Consider the following 21,873-nt stretch of genomic DNA (forward strand, 5'->3'; position numbering starts at 1 on the left):
CGTTCTTGGGCTCCCTCCGGTGGTTGTAAATGGCACTTTTGTGAATTCTGCCCTTGGTCTCCCTCCGGTGGTTTTAAGTGGAACTGCTGCTCTTTGGATTTAGCATTAGCAGCTGCTTCCACTGATCGTCTCTCCTGCTCTGCTATTTAGCCTGGCTCTAGTCTTCAGCCAGTGCCAGCTGTCAATGTTTCTTGGTTGGATTCAGATTTCTCCTTGGATTTCTCTGATAGCCTGTCCATTTCAGCAAAGATAAGTCCTTGCTTGTTCTTTTGTTGTCCACTTGCTGTGGACTTAATCGTTCAGTTCATTTTATGTTTTCTCTAGTCCAGCTTGTCAGTATGATATATTCACCTTAGCTGGAAGCTCTGGGGAAGCAGATTTGCCCTCCACACCGTTAGTCAGGTGTGGAGATTTTTTGTAAACTGTGTGGATTTTTCTAGCTTTTAATACTGACCGCACAGTATCCTTTCCTGTTCTGTCTATCTAGTTAGAAGTGGCCTCCTTTGCTGAGTCCTGGTTTCATTCTGTGTATGTCATTTCCCTCTCCACTCACAGTCAATATTTGTGGGGGCTGTCTTTCCTTTGGGGAATTTCTCTGAGGCAAGATAGCTTTCCGTTTCCATCTTTAGGGGTAGTTAGTTCTCCGGCTGTGACGAGGTGTCTAGGGAGTGACAGGAACGTCCCACGGATACTTCTAGTGTTTGTGTTAGGATCAGGAACTGCGGTCAGTACAGATACCACCTCCTCAGAGCTCGTCCCATGTTGCTCCTTAACCACCAGGTCATAACACCGCTCCATGCAAGCGGCAGGTTCCGGTGGCAATGATGGTATGCGACAAGGACCTGCCATGACATCACGGTCACGTGACCCGACCGCGACGTTATCACAGGTTCTGCGCGCCTGCACGAGAAGGTCCTGCGCGCCTGCACGAAAAGGACCTGCCATGATGTCACGGTCACGTGACTGGACCGCGACGTGATCACAGGTCCTGCGCAAGAAGTACCTGCCATGACGTCACGGTCACGTGACCTCGACGTCATCGCAGGTCCTGCGCTCATACCAACCCTGGGACCGGAAGCTGGACTACAAGGGGCCCTCGGAAGGAGAGTATATGTTTATTTTTTAACCTGTGACATACGTGGCTGGGCAATATACTACGTGACTGGCCAATATACAACGTGGCTGTGCAATATACTACGTGGCTCTGTGCTGTATACTATGTCGCTGTGCAATATACTACGTGGCTCTGTGCTGTATACTACGTCACTGGCAGTATACTACGTGGCCTGTGCAATATACTATGTGGACATGCATATTTCCCTTCCCCATGACGGCACCTAACGTGAGAGATGGTCCCAGCCCCCCAGGAACAGGAAACCTGCATAGGAGATAAAAGATGGGGGCGGCCCCTCTCTCCTCAGTTTGGTTTCCTGTTCCTGTGGGGAACCTGCGACATCGTCCCAGAGGGATCTCTCTCTGGAGGTGCCGGTCTGGGGACCGAGGCCCAAGGCGGGGCAGCTGGCGGCGTATACGGCCGCATTACTCACGGCGAGAGCTGCATCGGTGGCGTCCTTCCCGCGGGGGCTCCTCGGTGTCCGCTCCTGGCTGGAGGCTGGGCCGGGGAAGAAGCGTGTCCCATCACTAGGCTGGCGCCGGGGTGAATGGAGGTACTTCCGGGTTTGACCGGAAGTAGCGTCACACGCCGAGGAGAGCGCTGTGCTGATACTCCCGGGAGGGAGGAAGCCAGGGGCGCTCACACCGCTCCCTCCCCTGTGCTATATTAAGAGGCAAGGCATAACCAGCAGTGCCGATAGCCTCTTCAACATGGCGGACCCAGCGGAATCGCCGGTACCGGTGGACGTTCCACAGACCTCCGTGGTAAAGGTCGGTGGGTGAGTGCCTTTGTAAGGCAAAAATGACATGCCGTTAATATATTGTCTCTGTATACATTGTGCAGGGGTTAAAGGTTACAGGCAAGCGAAAGAATAGAGTCTGCGCACTTTGTGACAGGGATCTACCTAAAACTTATGACAAGAGGATTTGTCGCTTATGTATAGAGAAGACTGTGGCCGAGGAGTCCTCATCACTACTCCAAAATATAAAGTCTATCATTAGGAATGAAGTAAAGAGCTCGGTAAAGGAGCAAATGAAACAGCATGGGTTGCATAGCTCCGAAAATCCACCTCCTGAACCTGCCAGAACCTCTGACATAGAATCAGAAGGCGAACCAGGGGAATTGCCACCTGGTGAGGATTCAGACTTAGACTCTTCAGAGGAAGAGTGTGGTCGGCCATATGTATTAGCTGAGGATGTGGGAAAACTACTTAATCTAGTCAGATCCTCATTGGGGGTTGAGACACCAAAAGAACAAAAAACAACCCAAGATTCTATGTTTAGTAACCTGGAGGTAAAAAAACGCAGAGTTTTTCCATTTCACGAAAACGTGTTAAATTTAATTAAAAAAGAATGGAAAAAGCCAAATAAAAAAATGTCAGTTCCTCAGGCCCTTAAGCGAAAATATCCATTTGAGGAAGAAGTCTGCGATAAATGGGAAAAAGCACCCAAATTGGACTCAGCAATTGCGAGCACTTCCAAGGGCATAGCGCTTCCCTTTGAAGACATGGGGGTTTTAAAAGATCCCCTTGATAAAAAGGCGGACGCCTTCTTAAAATCAGCCAGGGAAGCATCTACGTGGGCATTTAAGCCAGGAGTGGCTGCCACTTGTACAGCTCGAGCCATGATAAAATGGTTAGAGGAGTTGAGTGAGCAAATAAAGGAAAAATGTCCAAGGGAAAGACTCTTAGAGGTAATACCCTCACTTCAAAATGCGGCCGGATTTTTGGCAGATGCCGCCATTGACTCAGTGCGGTTTTCTGCCCGTGCATGTGCCCTCTCCAACTCTGGTAGAAGAGCATTATGGCTTAAGAACTGGTCAGCTGACTTTCAGTCTAAAGTCAAATTGTGTGCAGTCCCTTGTGAAGGCCAATACCTGTTCGGCAAGGCACTAGATGAGATTTTAGAAAAGGCTGCTGATAAGAAAAAACACTTCCCACCTCCCCCCTTCTCAAGGCGGCGATGGTATGATAACCGGCGTTCCTTTCGGGGTGCGGGAAAAACTGGTCGGGGTCGGCCGGGGGATAAATCCGCACGTGGTAGGCCCTGGGGGGACAGGAGAGAGAGAGGATATCTCTTTAATAAACCTCCCCAGAAATCAGATCCCAAACAGCAATGACGCCGAGATCCGAGTGGGAGGGAGACTTCGGTTTTTTGTCCACCAATGGGAAAAATTACAGACATCACAATGGGTAGTCTCTCTTTTAACCGAAGGACTACGTTTAAACTTCACCTCCCTCCCTCCTCATCGACTAAAGGTCACCCATGTTGCAAAAAGAAATCAGGCAATATTGGAAAGGGAAATTCATCTCCTCAGGGAAAAACAAGTTCTTGTCAAAGTTCCGGCACAAGAAGTGGGGAAAGGGTTTTACAGTACCCTGTTCCTCACGCCAAAGCCGGATGGCTCACTAGGAACAATTTTCAATTTAAAATCCCTAAATCAGTACATCAAAATCGAAAAATTCAAAATGGAGACATTAAGAACTACAACAAAACTGCTATATCCAGGCTGTTACATGGCTGTAATCGACCTCACAGATGCCTATTATCATGTTCCCATTTGTGTAGAACATCAGCAATTCCTAAGACTGGTAGTAGAAATAAATCAAATCCCTACTCATCTACAGTACCAATGTCTCCCCTTCGGAGTGTCAGTAGCTCCCAGAATCTTCACCAAGATAATTTCAGAGATAGCGTCGTTGGTAAGGAAGGAGAATATCTTGCTAATACCCTATCTAGACGACTTTCTCCTGGTGGCAGACACTCAAGAGGAATGCGTTATGGCAGTCTCAAAGGTACTTGATCTGTTATCCAAATTGGGGTGGTTGATCAATTTGAAAAAATCAAAGATGCTTCCAGTCCAGATACAGGAATTCCTGGGAATTCAACTGGACTCAATCAAGCAAATTTGTATCCTTCCGGACAGGAAAATCGCCGCCATAAAACAACGAATAAATCAAACACAATCAGGTCAGCCCATCTCACTGAGAGAAGCCATGTCCCTTCTGTGGATGTTGACAGCCACAATCCCGGCGGTTCGGTGGGCACTAATGCATTCAAGGGAGTTACAGTGGCAAATACTGACCGAACAAGCAAAAAATCCCCACAATCTAAACCGGAAAATCGTTCTATGGCCACAAGTGCAGGACTCTTTAGATTGGTGGCTAAAAATAGAAAATTTAAAAAATGGGGTGCCATGGTCAGTCCAAAACCCGGTGGTGTTAACCACGGATGCGAGCCCTCTCGGCTGGGGGGCACATTTAGAAAATCGGATTCTGCAAGGCAGATGGGACCCTCAGATGGAGTCTGCATCCTCCAACTTGAAGGAGCTAACAGCAATAAGGCTAGCAGTTCTACAGACAGAAGAGTTTATCAAAGGGAAGCACCTAGTGGTCTTGTCCGACAACAGCACGGCAGTCTCCTACATAAACCGTCAAGGAGGAACAAGGTCAAAATCTCTATTAGAAGAAACCAAAAGGCTGTTTTCTTGGGCAGAAGGTCACCTCCTATCACTAACAAGTACTCATCTGAAAGGAACAAGCAATCTTGTTGCGGACTTCCTAAGCAGAAATATGCTACATCAGAACGAGTGGTCTCTAAATCAGGAGGTTTTTGGGGAAATATGTGCCCTTTGGGGTATCCCACAGATAGACCTCTTTGCCACAAAACAAAACCGGAAGGTAGAAAGGTTCTATTCCCTGAACCCACGAGAGAACCCAGAGGGGGTAGATGCGCTGCTACACCAGTGGAACTTCCATCTAGCATACGCGTTTCCCCCGTTTCCACTAATACCGACAGTGTTGAAAAAAATCCGGGAGGATGGGACACGAATAATACTGATCGCGCCCTTCTGGCCGAAGAGGGCCTGGTTCACCTGGCTCAGGCGTATGTCCATATCGGACCCGTGGATCCTTCCAGATGTGCCAAATCTACTACACCAGGGTCCAGTGTTCCATCCTCAAGTACACAGTCTACATCTCACTGCCTGGAACTTGAGGGGACTCCTGCTAGCTAAGGGTTTCTCAGCTCCGTTAATTTCTACTCTGCTATCCAGCAGGAAAAAAACTACATCCAATAAATATCAGAAAATTTGGGAAAATTTCTAGAATTTTCAGGACGCCGTCCATCAACCACCACTCAAAAAGTCCCAATAAGGGAAATTCTAGAGTTCCTCCAAAAAGGTCTGGAACGGGGGTTATCTACCAGCACTCTAAAGGTGCAGGTCTCGGCGCTCGGCGCTCTATTTGATCAAAAACTAGCTGATCACCCCTGGGTGTACAGGTTCATCCGAGCCTCCTTCACAGCCAGACCATTTAAACCTCGGCCTAAGGTTGCTCCCTGGGATCTAAATTTAGTACTCCAGGCTTTAACTTCTCCTCCTTTTGAGCCTCTTAACTCCATATCAGAAAAATCTCTAACCCTAAAAACGGTTCTCCTGGTGGCCCTGACGTCGGCACGTCGCATTAGTGAGATCCAAGCTATTTCAATTGATCCTCCATACACTACTATCCTGGAGGACAGGGTAATAATCAGAACTGACCCGGCCTTCTTACCGAAGGTAAATTCAAAATTTCATAGGGACCAGGAGATAGTTTTACCCTCATTTTGTGCCAATCCAAAATCCCAGGGAGAACAAACCTTTCATTGCCTTGATGTCAGACGTTGCCTAATCCAATATCTGGAAGTTACAAAATCATGGCGACAGTCTTCAGCCCTTTTTGTTTCCTTTCAGGGAGCAAACAGGGGTAAAAAAGCCACAAAATCTACCATTGCACGCTGGCTCCGCATGGCTATTGCACTGTCTTATTCATCTGCAGGGCAGTGCCCTCCACTAGGGGTGACAGCGCACTCCACAAGAGCTATCGCCACATCCTGGGCGGAGAGGGCAAGCGCGTCAATTGAACAAATTTGTAATGCGGCAGTATGGTCTTCACCCTCTACCTTCTTCCGCCACTATAGGTTAAACTTGGGGCTTTCAAGTCTTGCCTTTGGGAGGAAAGTCTTATCGGCTGTTGTCCCACCCTAGGAGTCTCCTTCTATTTTCTCCTCTCACGTTAGGTGCCGTCATGGGGAAGGGAAAAAATGATAATTACTTACGGGTAATTTGATTTTCCAGATCCATGACGGCACCGTATTAATTCCCACCCTATCTTGGTGATGGTTGTGTGTTGCACAAAAAAAAAAAAAAAAGTGTGTGTATATACAGATGTGTGTGTATTAAAAAATATTAAAAAAAAAAAAAAAATTCTTTATAATATGTATATATGACAAGAAAAAATATATACAAAGGATTAATGAAAAAAAAAAAAAGGAAATGATGGGGAAATATAACTATGCCTAGAGCAGCTATAGAAATGAATGTAATTTCACATTGAACCTGAACTAATAAAGCGGTTACCTTACATACTCTGTCAACAAACTGAGGAGAGAGGTGCCGCCCCCATCTTTTATCTCCTATGCAGGTTTCCTGTTCCTGGGGGGCTGGGACCATCTCTCACGTTAGGTGCCATCATGGATCTGGAAAATCAAATTACCCGTAAGTAATTATCATTTTTCTAGAATACCCGATGCGTTAAAATCGGGCCACCATCTAGTGTGTGTGTATGTGTATGTATGTATGTATGTATGTATATGTATATATATATATATATATATATATATATATATATATATATATATATATATATATATATATATATATATATATATATATATATATATATATATATATATATATATATATATGTATATATATATATACACTAGATTGTGGCCCGATTCTAACGCATCGGGTATTCTAGAATATGCATGTCCCCGTAGTATATGGACAATGACGATTCCAGAATTCGTGGCAGACTGTGCTTGTCGCTGATTGGTCGAGGCAACCTTTATGACATCATCATCGCCATGCTGTGCCCGTCGCTGATTGGTCGCGGCCTCGACCAATCAGACGCGGGATTTCCAGGACAGACAGACAGACAGACGGAAAAACCCTTAGACAATTATATATATATATAGAGATATATACATCTCATACACGTTTCAGAATATACAACATTACACACATTTTTGCTCAGCACAGGATGAGAACAGTTTGTGTAGTTTATTCCAGCAGCTCCGTGGCGTCCTTCGGCCTCCAATATACCTGTCAGGCTGATGAGATGGATGTCGAATCTCCTCCGTCTGTTGAGGGAGGATCTAAGTTGATCCTTCACGGTTGACTCAGTGATTTCCAAATTAATCTACAGGGCGTTGCCGGCAACTGAAAATGACCAGACGGAGACATGTGCCTCTGTATGGGGGATCGAGCAGATCTCTGGCCCCCGTTTATTGTGTATGAGTTTTCATAGTCATAGAAATTATACTTCAACCAATCAGCATAAGAACACGCTCACAGTTCTTAACCTATAAGAATGCAGGAAAAACTTAACCCATGAGGATACAGGAAAAATGGAAACTACAGATATGGTCATGTCTTTTTGGCATAATATGTGTTTTTCTAACAGGTGCCTCAGTCTTGTATAGCAATACACCCCCGAATCTATTATCTGCCTCGAGTCAGAAGACTCAAGGTCTTTATACCAATTATGAACCATAGCCTAGTTGAATAACAGGCTTGTGAACAACAAGATAAAGTTACTTCATGGCAGCTGTAACCTTTTACCTAATTAAATAACATAATTTATCTTTAAGCAACAAGAAAATGGAGTCAAAAACCACAAAATGGAGAATCTAGCACAAAATGGAGAACCTTTCATAATTTGTTCTATCACACGTCTGCTACAAAAATCGTCTCCTGCTTTACTGAGCACTCGCTCCTCCGCTCGTCCTGTTAGGTTTGGTGACAGAGGAAAGCGCTTTCACGGTACCTGACAGGACGCTGCCCTCACCCGATACGTCTCGAGCAGATGTCTTTACGCAGCCGTCCTACAAACTCATAGCTGGGAGCAGACAATTTAACACTCTAGTCACATTCCACGCCAGGCCTCTCTGACCTTTCCCGGCGCCTGCGCACTGCAGTACTTTGCTCTGCCCTGCGCCGGAGCCGCAGCATGAAGACAACAGGAGGACGTTATCCTATAAAGATAGGAGGCCCTGGACCGGACCTGCGACGCCCATCAGACCGGACCGCAGCGAGACCGCTCCTAAGTGAGTATAATCTAACCTCTTTTTCTCATCATTCAGGATACATCGGGGGCATTACAGAATGCTTTAGATAAGCCCCTGATGATGGTGGGCTTAGCTGACCTTCGATTTTGGGGGTGACAGGTTCCCTTTAATACAATGTGCTTCCCTTCGGGATCTCCTCTGCTCCAAGGGTCTTCTCCAGGATCATGGCAGAAGCTGTAGCACACATACTAAGACAGGGTATCTCCATCATATCCTACCTGGATGATCTACCGATTATTGGTCCTTCCGCCGAGGTCCTCAGGGACCATGTGTCCAGATCCCTAGACATCCTACAGGGCCTGGGTTGGGTCCCCAACCTAAAAAAGTCCCAACTCCAACTTTCAAGAACAATAAGGGTTTTGGGAGTCCTTCTAGACTCAGTGAGTCAGAGATCCTTTTTACCGGAGGACCATCTCCAAAATCTGATAGCAAGGGTCCTGAACTTCAAAAAACAGAGGTCACCTACCCTATGGATGGCTATGTCTCTCCTAGGGTCAATGACTGCCCGCATCCAGTCGGTGTCTTGGCCTCAAGCACACTCCAAAATTCTGCAGACACATATTCTGGAAAACATGAATGGGGATTTCATCTCGTTATTCAAGATTATCCTAACGACTGGGAGGGTAAAGACCTCCCTAACCTGGTGGTTAAATCAGGCAAACCTATGCAGAGGCGTAGACTGGATACAATCTCCCCTGGTGACAGTAACAACAGATGCCAGCAGAAGAGGCTAGGGGGCTGTGGTTTTTCACATTCCGTTCCAGGGTCTCTGGAGTCAGCAAAGAAGTGTCAAATCCTCCAACTTCGAGGGGCTAAAGGCGGTAAAGAAGGCTCTTCTAGCAGCAAACAGTCTGATCTCGGGGCACCACGTAAGGGTGTACTCAGACAATATGACTACTGTAGCCCATCTCAGAAGTCTAGAAATCACGAGATTCAACAGGCTGAGAGGGATCTCAGGCCGAATTTTCTGCTGGGCCGAAAAGCATCTTCTCTCCTTGACAACAGTAGACCTGAAGGGGTCCGCAAATCTACAGGCAGACTTTCTAAGCCGCCGAGACATTCAGCCAGGAGAGTGGAGTCTGAAGAAGGAGGTCTTTAGTATGTTGACAAGCAAATGGGGCCTACCAGAGATCGACCAACAGGCCTCGAGCCAGAACGCGCAAACCAAGGCTTCTCCCTAAATCTCAGGGACACTTCTCAAGGAGTGGATGCTTTTGCCCACACATGAAACTTTCAGCTAGCATATGTCTTCCCTCTGATACCATTGCTCGCAAGGACCCTTTGAAAAATTCTGGATGACCAGGTACCAACTATCCTTATATCCCCAGTATGGCCGAAGAGGAGCTGGTTCAATCTCATTATAGAGCTCCAGGTGGATGGACCGATTCACTTATCACTGTTAGACCACCTTCTTATGCAGGGTCCTCTTCGTCACCCAAATCCCCAAAGGTTGAACCTGGTTGCTGAGGCCCAAGTATTACGAGCTAAGGGACTCTCAGAATCAGTAATTTCTACCTTGCAAAAATCCAGAAAACCTGTTACTAACGCCATCTATAATAAGGCATAGAAGAGGTTCTCCTCATGGTGTCACCCTAATACACCTGATCCCTTCCACCCAAACATCTCAAATACTACACTTTTTGCAAAAGGGGCTGGAACTGGGCCTTAAACCAAGTACACTAAAGGATCAGGTTTCTGCTTTAAGCTTCGTTTTTACCAGGATCTAGCCAACCATCGGTGGATAAAGAGATTCATGGTTTCAGCTCTTAGAATTCATCCCAAAAGACAGGTCGTCATCCCATCATGGGACTTAAACTTGGTCCTCAAAGGCCTAATGGGTCCTCCATTCGAGCCCTAATCTTCGTGTACTCCTCTCGTGCAAGGCAGTGTTCTTGGTGGCCATATCTACTGCAAGTCGTGTAGGGGAGTTACAGGCTCTATCGGTCAGAGAACCATACTTAAGCATCAGAAATGACTCCATTATATTTCATCCTGACCTATCCTTTCTTCCAAAGGTAGTATCGGAGTTTCACAGGACATAATCCTCCCATCCTTCTGACAAAACCCAGCGAATTCAAAAGAAGAAGAATTTCACACTTTGGATGTCCGACGTATAATCCTTTGTTACTTGGAACAATCCAAGCTCTTCAGAATTGACCAAAATCGTTGTCCATTTGTTTGGCCTAAACAAAGACAAGAAAGTAGCAAAAAGTAAAATTGCGAACTGGATAATAAAGGCCATAACCGAAGCTTATCTGGCCCAGAACATGACGGCATCTGCGGGTTTAAAGGCTCACTCTACCAGATCCAGCTCGGTCTCCTGGGCTGAAAGGGCTGGCGCATCTACAGAGCAGATCTGCAGGGCTGCAATGTGGTCTTCATTACACACATTTACCAAGCATAGATTGGACTTCTGGTCCAATTGGGATCTAGTATTTGGCTGGAAAGTGCTCCAGTCCGTGGTCCCCCCCCCCCCCCTTCCCCCAGTGCAGAAGGGGTTGGTATACCTCCTATGCTATTGTGAAAGGTGACTAGAGAAAATAGAATTAGACCTTCCGGTAATTCGGTTTCTAGGAATCTTCCACGACAGCACTAATTCCCTCCCGATACTCTACTCTTGGATAATTCTCTAAGAATTTAAAGGTAACCGGTGCTATGGTGTTAGTTGAAAGTCACTATCTAATGGGAGGTGGGAGGTTTTTTTAACCTCTTTGTGCTTCCTGTCCCCCATTGAGGTATGGAGACATCCTCCTATGCTGTCGTGAAAGCTTCCTAGAAACCAAATTACTGGTAGGTCTTATTCTATTTTCGTTTTTTTTCCTTTTTTGCTTCCTTCTTCTCAGAGCCATACTTTTTTTCATTTTTCGTCAAACTGGCCATGTGAAGGCTACTTTTTTGCGGGACAAGTTGTACTTTTGAATGACACCATCAGTTTTAAAATATTGAGTACTGGAAAACAGGAAAAAATTTCCACAATCGGTGAAATTGCACACAAAGCGCAATTCCACAGTTTTTTTTTTTTAACGATGTTCGCCAAATGCTAAAACTGACCTGCCGTTATGATTCTCTAGGTTATTACGAGTTCACAGGCAACAAACAAGTAGGTTCTTTTTTATTTAAGTGGTTACAAAAAAAAATCCAAACTTTAGTAAAAAAAAGGCGCCATTTTCCAAGACCTGTAGCATCACCAAGTTTCATGATCTCTGGTCAGGTGAGGGGTTTTTTTTTCGTATGCCGAACTGATGTTTCTATTAATATCATTTTGGTGCAGATACGATCTTTTGAATGCCCGTTTTTGCAATGTAGCGGCGACCCAAAAACGTAATTTTGTAGTTTTTAATTTTTTTTCTCGTTACATCGTTTACCGATCAGGTTTTCCGGTGAGCGCGTTTTAAATGCCGCTGTCAGAGATTGACAGCAGCAGTTAACACCCGCGGGTGGCTCGCAATTCTATCCGCGACTGTTAGAGGCATATGTCAGCTGTTCAAAACAGCTGACATGTGCCGGGAAAGATGAGGGCTCAGCTCTGGAAGCCACATCAAAGGGAGGGATTCCGATGTAGGCGTATTATTACACCCAACATTGGAAAGGGGTTAACATCATCATTGCACACTAAAGATTACCTTTATGATACATTTTTGCTAAATAAAGATATTTATAAAAATGTGTAATATTTAAATGTACTTTAAATATTTTTATTCCATTTCTCGGAGTTCCACTTGAAATATTGAGACTGTTCCCTGAGAACCATCACTTTATTTTCCATTGTCCATGTTGTGTGACGGCTTCTCGTCTTGAATATATATGTAGCGTACCATGTGGGATAAACCCTGAAGTGGCAATACCAAATATGTTTTTATTTTTATTTCATTTATTTGTTTTTATTCTGGGAGATAAAGCAGAAATAATGGAAACTTGCACCTTCAATCCTATAAATACCGGGCTCAATAGGAAAACCTTGATTCAGAGACAGGGGCCTTGTACAGATTCCAGTGATTCTGACATTGTTTTTTCATGACTTGGTGTACTTCATGATAGTGGTAAGTTTTGGTCGATTATTTTTTGCATTTATTTATGAAAATAACAAAAATTTGTCATTTTGAAATTTTTTTTAATTTTCAAACTGAATTTTTATGCCCTTTTAAACCAAACAGTGAAACATTTCCCACATGTCTACTTATCAGCACCATTTTTTAAACCTGTTTTTTTTTTTGTTTGTTAGGAAGTTAGAAGAGTTAAAACTTTATCAGCAATTTAATTAACAAAATTTACAAAATCAAGGTTTTTTTTTAGGGGCCACATCCCATTTGAATTGACATTGAGGGGCCTATGTGACAAAAGTGATGCCATTTTAAAAACTACTCCCCTCAAGGTGCTCAAAACCACATTCAAAAAGATTATTAACTCTTTAGGTGCTTCACAATAATTGAAGCACTGTAGACTAAAAAAATGAAATTTTTCTTTTTCCTTAAGAAAAATATTGATTTAGCTCCAAATTTTTAATTTTCAAAACCAAAGCAGGAGAAAATGGACCATACAACTTGTTGTGCAATATCTCCTGAGTTCGCTGATACCCTATATGTGGGGGTAAACCACTGTTTGGGTGCATGGCAGAGCTTGGAAGGGAAGGAGCGCCATTCGACTTTTGGAGCTCAAAATAATAATAATAATGCCTGGAATAAATAGTGGACCTGATGTCGTATTTGTACGTCCGTACTGTGTCTAAACAATGGAAACCCTCCACAAGTGACCCCATTTTGGAAACTACACCCCTCAAGGAATGTATCTAGAGTTATGGTGAGCACCTTGAAACTGCAGTGACTTCACATAGTTTTATAACGTAGAGCCGTGAAAATATAAAATCACATTTTTTCCTAGAAAAACATTGCTTTAACCCCGAAATGTTCATTTCCATAAGGGTAACAGGAGAAAGTGTGCCCCAAAATTTGTTGTACGATTTTCCTGAGTGCGTCAATACCCAATATTTGGTGGAAAACTACTGAGCACACGGCAAGGCTCGGAAGGGAAGGAGGACCAATTGAATTCTGCAGCGCAATTTTGTCTGCAATGGATTGTGGATGCTATGTCACATTTGAAAAGTCCCTGACATGCCAAAACAGGAGAAACCCCCACAAGTTACCCAGTTTTTGAAACTATGCCTCTTGAGTTCATCTAGGGGTGTACTAATCATTTTTTTACCCTCAGGCAATTCACAGAATGGTATTATTACTGAAAACATGGAGTCAATAGTACACCAATAAGTATCATAAGTTATTTTAATCATAATAAGAAGGCGTACACATCAATCCATCAATAATTAAGGAAAAAGTCAATAGCGATTGCAACAGGGGAATCAGGTATTAGTGGCACGTACTCTCTCATTAATATAAAGGTGGGAGGTATATACATGACTCAATTACCATAAAGTGCTAGTGCTTCAATGTTAATAGTTTTAACAAAAAATGCTGAATACTGATCAATTGATAGGATCCAATACCAATTTCCACACAATAATCAGTGCGTACTGAGTGAGGTCTGAAATGTAGTGCTACTCTATGCTAGACCACATGTACATTCAAAGCAAATACAGTACAGACCAAAGGTTTGGACACACCTTCTCATTTAAAGATTTTTTTTGTATTTTCATGACTATGAAAATTGTAAATTCACACTGAAGGCATCAAAACTGTGAATTAACACATGTGGAATTATATACTTAACCGTTTGTGCAGACACATGCACATTTGTGGCCTGCTGAAGGTCATTTTGCAGGGCTCTGGCAGTTCTCCTCTTCCTCCTTGCACAAAGGCTGAGGTAGCGGTCCTGCTGCTGGGTTGTTGCCCTCCTATGGCCCCGTCCAGGTGTACTGGCCTGTCTCCTGGTAGCGCCTCCAGCCACTATGCTGACTGACACAGCAAACCTTCTTGCTCCAAAACACATTGATGTGCCATCCTGGATGAGCTGCACTACTTGAGCCACTTGTGTGTGTTGTAGAGTCCGTCTCATGCTACCACGAATGTGAAAGCACAAACAACATTCAAAAGTGACCAAAACCTCAGCCAGAAAGCATTGGCACTGAGATGTGGTCTGTGGTCCCCCACCTGCAGAACCACTCCTTTATTGGGGGTGTCTTGATAATTGCCAATAATTTCCATCTGTTGTCTATTCCATTTGCACAACAGCATGTGAAATTGATTGTCAATCAGTGTTGCTTCCTAAGTGGACAGTTTGATTTCACAGAAGTTTGATTTACTTGGAGTTATATTCTGTTGTTTAAGTGTTCCCTTTATTTTTTGGAGCAGTGTATATGTATTTATATTGCACAGAAATATGGATAGAAGAAAAGCCGGTAATTCATTTGCTGGGTTCTGTAAAATCCCTGCAGGAGCCGACAGGATAGAAGAGATGGATTACATACAGTAAATACATATAGAATAGATAGACATATACAGTAGATGTCAGTGACAAATACAATTAGTACAGTGTGTGTGCAAATTAGTGGACATGTACAAACCAAAAGTTTGGACACATCTCATTCAAAGATTTTTCTGTATTTTCATGACTCTGAAAATTGTACATTCACACTGAAGGCGTCAAAACTATGAATTAACACATGTGGAATTATATACTTAACAAAAAAAGTGTGAGATAACTGAAAATATGTCTTATTTGCTAGGTTCTTCAAAGTAACCACCTTTTGCTTTGATTACTGCTTTGTACACTCTTGGCATTCTCTTGATGAGCTTCAAGAGGTAGTCACCGGAAATGGTCTTCCAACAGTCTTGAAGGAGTTCCCAGAGATGCTTAGCACTTGTTGGCCCTTTTGCCTTCACTCTGGGGTCCAGCTCACCCCAAACCATTTCGATTGGGTTCAGGTCTGGTGACTGTGGAGGCCAGGTCATCGGGCTTAGCACCCCATCACTCTCCTCCTTGGTCAAATAGCCCTTACACAGCCTGGAGGTGTGTTTGGGGTCATTGTCCTGTTGAAAAATAAATGATGGTCCAACTAAACACAAACTAGATGGAATAGCATGCCGCTGCAAGATGCTGTGGTAGCCATGCTGGTTCAGTATGCCTTCAATTTTGAATAAATCCCCAACAGTGTCACCAGCAAAGCACCATCACACCTCCTCCTCCATGCTTCACGGTGGGAACCAGGCATGTAGAGTCCATCCGTTCACCTTTTCTAAGTTGCACAAAGAAACGGTCGTTGGAACCAAAGTTTTCAAATTTGGACTCATCAGACCAAAGCACAGATTTCCGCTGGTCTGATGTCCATTTCTTGTGTTCTTTAGCCCAAACAAGTCTCTTCTGCTTGTTGCCTGTTTTTAGCAGTGGTTTCCTAGCAGCTATTTTACCATGAAGGCCTGCTGCACAAAGTCTCCTCTTAACAGTTGTTGTAGAGATGTGTCTGCTGCTAGAACTCTGTGTGGCATTGACCTGGTCTCTAATCTGAGCTGCTGGTAACCTGCGATTTCTGAGGCTGGTGATTCGGATAAACTTATCCTCAGAAGCAGAGGTGACTCTTGGTCTTCCTTTCTTGGGGCAGTCCTCATGTGAGCCAGTTTCTTTGTAGTGCTTGATGGTTTTTGCAACTGCACTTGGGGACACTTACAAAGTTTTCCCAATTTTTCGGACGGACTGCCTGACCTTCATTTCTTAAACTAATGATGGCCACTCGTTTTTCTTTACTTAGCTGCTTTTTTCTTGCCATAATACAAATTCTAAGTCTATTCAGTAGGACTATCAGCTGTGTATCCACCAGACTTCTGCACAACACAACTGATGGTCCCAACCCCATTTATAAGGCAAGAAATCCCGCTTATTAAACCTGACAGGGCACACCTGTGAAGTGAAAACCATTCCCGGTGACTACCTCTTGAAGCTCATCAAGAGAATGCCAAGAGTGTGCAAAGCAGTCATCAAAGCAAAAGGTGGCTACTTTGAAGAACCTAGAATATAAGACATAATTTCAGTTGTTTCACACTTTTCTGTTAAGTATATAATTCCACATGTGTTAATTCATAGTTTTATGCCTTCAGTGTGAATGTACAATTTTCATAGTCATGAAAATACAGAAAAAGCTTTGAATGAGAAGGTATGTCCAAACTTTTGGTCTGTACTGTATATGAGGCAAAAAAGAGTATTACGTACTTAATAGTGATGAGCGAGTGTACTCGTTGCTCGGGTTTTCCCGAGCACGTTCGGGTGGTCTCCGAGTATTTATAACTGCTCGGAGATTTAGTTTTCGTCACGCAAGTGCATGATTTATGGCTGTTAGCCAGCCTGAGTATATGTGGGGATTCCCTAGCAATCAGGCAACCCCCAGCTGTACTTAGGCTGGCTACCAGCTGTAAATCAAGCAGCTGAGTCAACAAAATCTAAATCTCCGAGCAGTCATAAATACTCGGAGACCACCCGAGCAATGAGTATACTCGCTCATCACTAGTACTTAACTATGTTACCCCTGGTGAAATACCATGATGACAGCCTCCCAGAAGAAGCACATGCAAAACGCGTGTTGGGGCTGCTGGGATGGTATTTTATGGACTTAATTGTTTATGGATTGATGCGTATGCGTTTCTGTTATGATTTAATAAAATTAATTGATACTGATTGGTGGACTACTAACTTCATGTTTTCAGTAATTCCATATTGGCAGTGTCCATTGTGCTAATTTACATAACCCCCTAGTGAAGGCATGGAGTTGGTTTTGATACATTTATGATTATAATGATTTCTGTTCTGATGATATTGTTTTGATTCACAGAACGGTATAAAATTGGGCTGTCAATTAAAAATTACTAATTTTTTTTCCCCACTAAATTGTTGCCCCATCTTTTCAATTTTGGAAAGGGATGATAGGAGTAAATTAATCGTGTTATTTGTTAACGCAATTTGAGTATGCCAATCCCCCATATGTGGTTGAAAACTACTTTTTGTAATGCCAGCGTCTCTGCATGCCTCCGCTCCTCCCCTTGGGCAGGGACACCAACTTGCTCACTGTCCAGGTTGACCTGCCACGTCCTCGGTTCTAGGTCTTGTGCACACCAGGCAGGTTTCATGGAGGCGTGCTTAGTGCGCCTGTGGGAGCGCTCCAGTGCGCACACTCCTAATGTGTACCTAGCCAATAGCTGGGAGGCATTTCGTACTTAAGGCATCTCCTTCTGTTGGTAGGTGCCTTAGCAACTTAGGTGATCAATGTATTCATATCTATTTGGTTTATAGTCCCTGTACTCCAGCCTCCTGAACCTGTCTGCCCTATCAGTACCTGATCCTATCCATGTTCCTGATCCTGCCCGTCCTGTTGAACCTGCTCCCGATTCCATCCAGCCTAGTCCTGATTCATCTAGTCCTAACCTATACCCTGATCTGTACAGTCTAACTCCATCTCACAACCTCTACCCTCCCCCTATCTGACCACCACCTACTCTCCTTCTCATCCTTGTCCTCCTCACCTGCCCCCCATGTCCAGCCACTAGCATATCCTCGCAGAAATCTCGCACACCTAGACATTCACAGACTTTCAGACTCTCTTCTACCTCTGTCCTCCATATCTTCAATCCACGATATGGACAGTGCCACCGCTTTCTATAACTCCACCCTCACATCAGCCATAGACTCAGTCGCCCCTTTCACACATGGCAAAGTGCAATGAATCAATAGGCAACCCTGGCACAACAATCTCACCAAAAAACTTCAACAATCATCCAGGGTTGCGGAGCGGCGTTGGAAGTAAACACGCCTGCCAGACGACTTCACTGCATTCAAACAAGCTACACTTGCCTTCAAATTAGCTCTCACCTCTGCTAAACAGACCTACTTCACAAACCTTATATCTTCATTATCCTATAACCCAAAACAACTGTTCAGCACATTCAACTCTCTCCTCCACCCACCACTGCTACCTCCAACTCCCCTCATCTCTGCCGGAGACTTTGCCACCTACTTCAAAAATAAGATTGACCAAACAAGGCAAACCTTTACTGTTCCACCACCCCAACCACTCTATATACCAGACCTCTGCCCTTCCCTGATAACCTCCCACTCCAACATCATTGAAGGAGAGCTTAATCATCTCCTTTCCAAATCACACCTCACCACCTGTGCACATGACCCCATCCCTTCCCACCTGCTCGCCAAACTCACTATCACACTCATTCCAGCCCTAACCCACCTCTTCAACCTATCGCTATCTTCTGGTACCTTCCCCTCTTCCTTCAAACCTGCCACCATCACACCCAGCCTAAAAAAAACCAAGCCTTGACCCAACTGCTATTCCCAGCTATCACCCCAAATCACTGCTCCAGTTTGCTTCAAACTCCTTGAGCAGCATGTCCATTCTCAACTTTCCTCCAACCTCTCATCTAACTCTCTCCTTGACAACCTCCAATCTGGCTTCTGCCCCCACCACTCCACCGAAACTGCCCTGAACAAAATTACTAATGACTTACTCACAGCCAAAGCTAACAGACAGTTCTCCATCCTCCTCCTTCACGATCTGTCCTCTGCCTTTGACACAATTGACCACTGCCTACTGCTACAGATTCTTTCTTCCCCTGGCATCAAAAACCTTGCCCTGTCCTCTTAACTTTCCGTCTGCACATTTAGCGTTTCCCACTCCCACACTACCTCCTCATCTTGCCCTCTCTCTTTTGGAGTCTCTCAAGGCTCTGTCCTGGGCCCCTACTTTTTCCATCTATACCCTTGGCCTAGGACAACTCAAAGTCCCTTGGCTCCCAATACCACCTGTATGCGGACGACACTCAGGTCTACCTCTCTGGCCCAGATGTCACCTCTCTGCTGTCCAGAATCCCGGAGTGTGCATCAGCCATATCCTCCTTCTTCACCTCTGGCTTCCTAAAACTCAATGTAGACAGACCCGAACTCCTCATCTTTCCTCCATCTCACGTATCTTCCCTACCCGATCTATCTGTTATGGTAAACGGCATCACGCTCTTTCCCGCACCTGAAATCTGCTGCCTTGGAGTAACTCTCGACACTACCCTGTCCTTCAAACCACACGTCCAATCTCTTGCCACCTCCTGTCGCCTCCAACTTAAAAATATATCCAGAATACATCACTTTCTCAGCCCTCAATCTACTAAAACTCTTGTGAATGCCCTCATCATCTCCCTCCTCTATTACTGCAACACCCTCCTCTGTGGCCTCCCCGCCAACTTTCTTGCGCCACTCCAGTCTGTCCTCAAATCTGCTGCCCAACTAATCAACCTCTCTCCTCACTACTCCCCTGTTTCTCCCCTCTGCAAATCCCTCCACTGGCTCCCAATTTCCTAACGAATCCAGTTCAAACTACTAACAATGACCTACAAAGCCATCCACAACCTGCCCCCCTCCCTATATCTCTGAACTAATATCTCAATATTTTCCCTCACGTAGTCTTCGATCCTCCCAAGACCTCCTATTCTTCTCCACACTTATTTGTTCCTCACACAACCGCCTCTAAGATTTCTCCTGAATATCCCCCATCCTCTGGAATTCCACATATCAACACGTCGGATTATCCACCACCCTCGGATCCTTCAGATGGAATCTGAAAACACATCTCCTCAGGAAAGCCTACAGCCTGCAATAACCATTCTGCCGCCTCACCACCACCCGAGCTGCCGCCTCATCACTACTGGAGCTGCTGAAACTCCAACCTTCTGTCTCTTCCCCATTATCCCGTAGAATGTAAGTCCACAAGGACAGGGTCCTCTCCCCTCTGTACCAGTCTGTCATTGTAGATTTTTTTTACTGTAAACGATATCTATAACTTTGTATGTAACCCCTTCTCATGTACAGCACCATGGAATTAATGGCGCTATGTAAATAAATAATAATAATCTTAGTGGCTGTCCTCTCTATCCAGAAGCTGCACAGTCTGAACCCATCCCAGTGGCCATCCTGCTCTGCTTGGCACCCTCTCAGAACCAGCATCCCCGACCCATGGGTCAGCTTCCATGGTGCTGGGATCTGTCCTGTAGTAGCACCTGTGTATTGCCAAGATTTTAACACTAAAGTTTGTATACGGCTTTAACCCCTTTCTGACATTGGATGTACTATCCTGTCGAGGTGGTATGGGCCCAAATTACCTTCGACGGGATAGTACGTCTAACGTGATCAGCCGCGCTCACGGGGGGAGCGCGGCCGAGTGTCAGCTGACTGTCACAGCTGACATCCGGCACTATGTGGTCACGGACTGCTCCTGGCACATTAACTCTCTGAGCATCTCCGCTGTTATCCTCCCTGCAGGCCCCGGATCCAAGATGGCCGTGGGGGGCCTTCAGGGTCCTGCAGGGAGGTGGCTTGCAAGTGCCTGCTGAGAGCAGGCGCCGGCAAGCCTCCTGCAGTGCCTGTCAGATCGCTGATCTGACACAGTGCATTGCAAAGTGTTAGATCAGCGATCTGACACTTTACCATTATGTCCCACCCTGGAACAAAGTAAAAAAGTAAAAAAAAAAAATATTTACGTGTGTGTGTGAAGAAAAAAAAAAAAAAAAATTGTTCCAATAAATACATTTATTTATGTAAATAATAATAAAAAATAAAAGTACACATATTTAGTACCGCCCTTCTGTAAGGACCCAACCTATAAAACTGTCCCACTAGTTAACCCCTTTAGTGAACACCGTAAAAAAACAAAAACTAGGCAAAAAACAATGATTTATCATCATACCGCCGAACAAAAAGTGGAATAACGCGCGATCAGAAAGACGGATATAAATAAATATGGTACCGCTGAAAACGCCATCTTGCCCCATAAAAAACGAGCTGCCATACAGCATCATCAGGGAAAAAATAAAGTTATTGCCCTCAGAATAAAACGATGCAAAAAGAATTATTTTTCTATAAAATAATTTTTATTGTATAAAAGCGCCAAAACATAAAAAAATTATATAAATGAGGTATCGCTGTAATCTTACTGACCCGCAGAATAAAACTGCTTCATCAGTTTTACCAAACGCTGAACGGTATAAACGCCTCTCCCAAAAGAAATTCATGAGTAGCTGGTTTTTGTTCATTCTGCCTAACAAAAATCGGAATATAAAGCAATCAAAAAATGTCATGCTCCCGAAAAGGATACCAATAAAAATGTCAACTCGTCCCGCAAAAAACAAGAACTCTCATGACTCTGGACCAAAATATGGAAAAATTCTAGTTCTCAGAATGTGGTAACGCGAAAACTATTTTTTGCAATAAAAAGTGTCTTTTAGTGTGTGACAGCTGCCAAACATAAAAACCCGCTATGAAACCCCGCTATAAATAGTAAATCAAACCCCCCTTCATCACCCCCTTAGGGAAAAATAATATAATAAAAAAATGTATTTATTTCCATTTTCCCATTAGGGATAGGGTTGGGGCTAAAGTTAGGGTTAGGGTTTGGATTAAGTTTACGGTTAGGGGTGTGTCAGGGGTATGGTTAGGGTGAGGGGTGTGTTGGGGTTAAAGGTGTGTTTGGGTTACGGGTGTGGTTAGGGTTGGGATTAGGCTTAGGGGGGTTAGGGGTGTGTTGGAGATAGGGTTGGAGTTAGAATTTGGAGGTTTCCACTGTTTAGGCACACCAGGGGCTCTGCAAACGCAACATGA

At 44.4% G+C, this 21,873-nt stretch overlaps 2 protein-coding genes across 4 annotated transcripts in view; both read left to right on the forward strand.

The window, feature by feature from the left end:
- Positions 1-21,873, forward strand: part of LOC143793538 (uncharacterized) — a 379,060-nt gene that overhangs the window by 121,292 nt on the left and 235,895 nt on the right. The window lies entirely within an intron of this gene.
- Positions 1-21,873, forward strand: part of LOC143793515 (uncharacterized) — a 185,528-nt gene that overhangs the window by 7,583 nt on the left and 156,072 nt on the right. The window lies entirely within an intron of this gene.

Source organism: Ranitomeya variabilis, chromosome 1 (genome assembly GCF_051348905.1).
Source record: "Ranitomeya variabilis isolate aRanVar5 chromosome 1, aRanVar5.hap1, whole genome shotgun sequence".
In the NCBI taxonomy this organism is placed as follows: Eukaryota; Metazoa; Chordata; class Amphibia; order Anura; family Dendrobatidae; genus Ranitomeya; species Ranitomeya variabilis.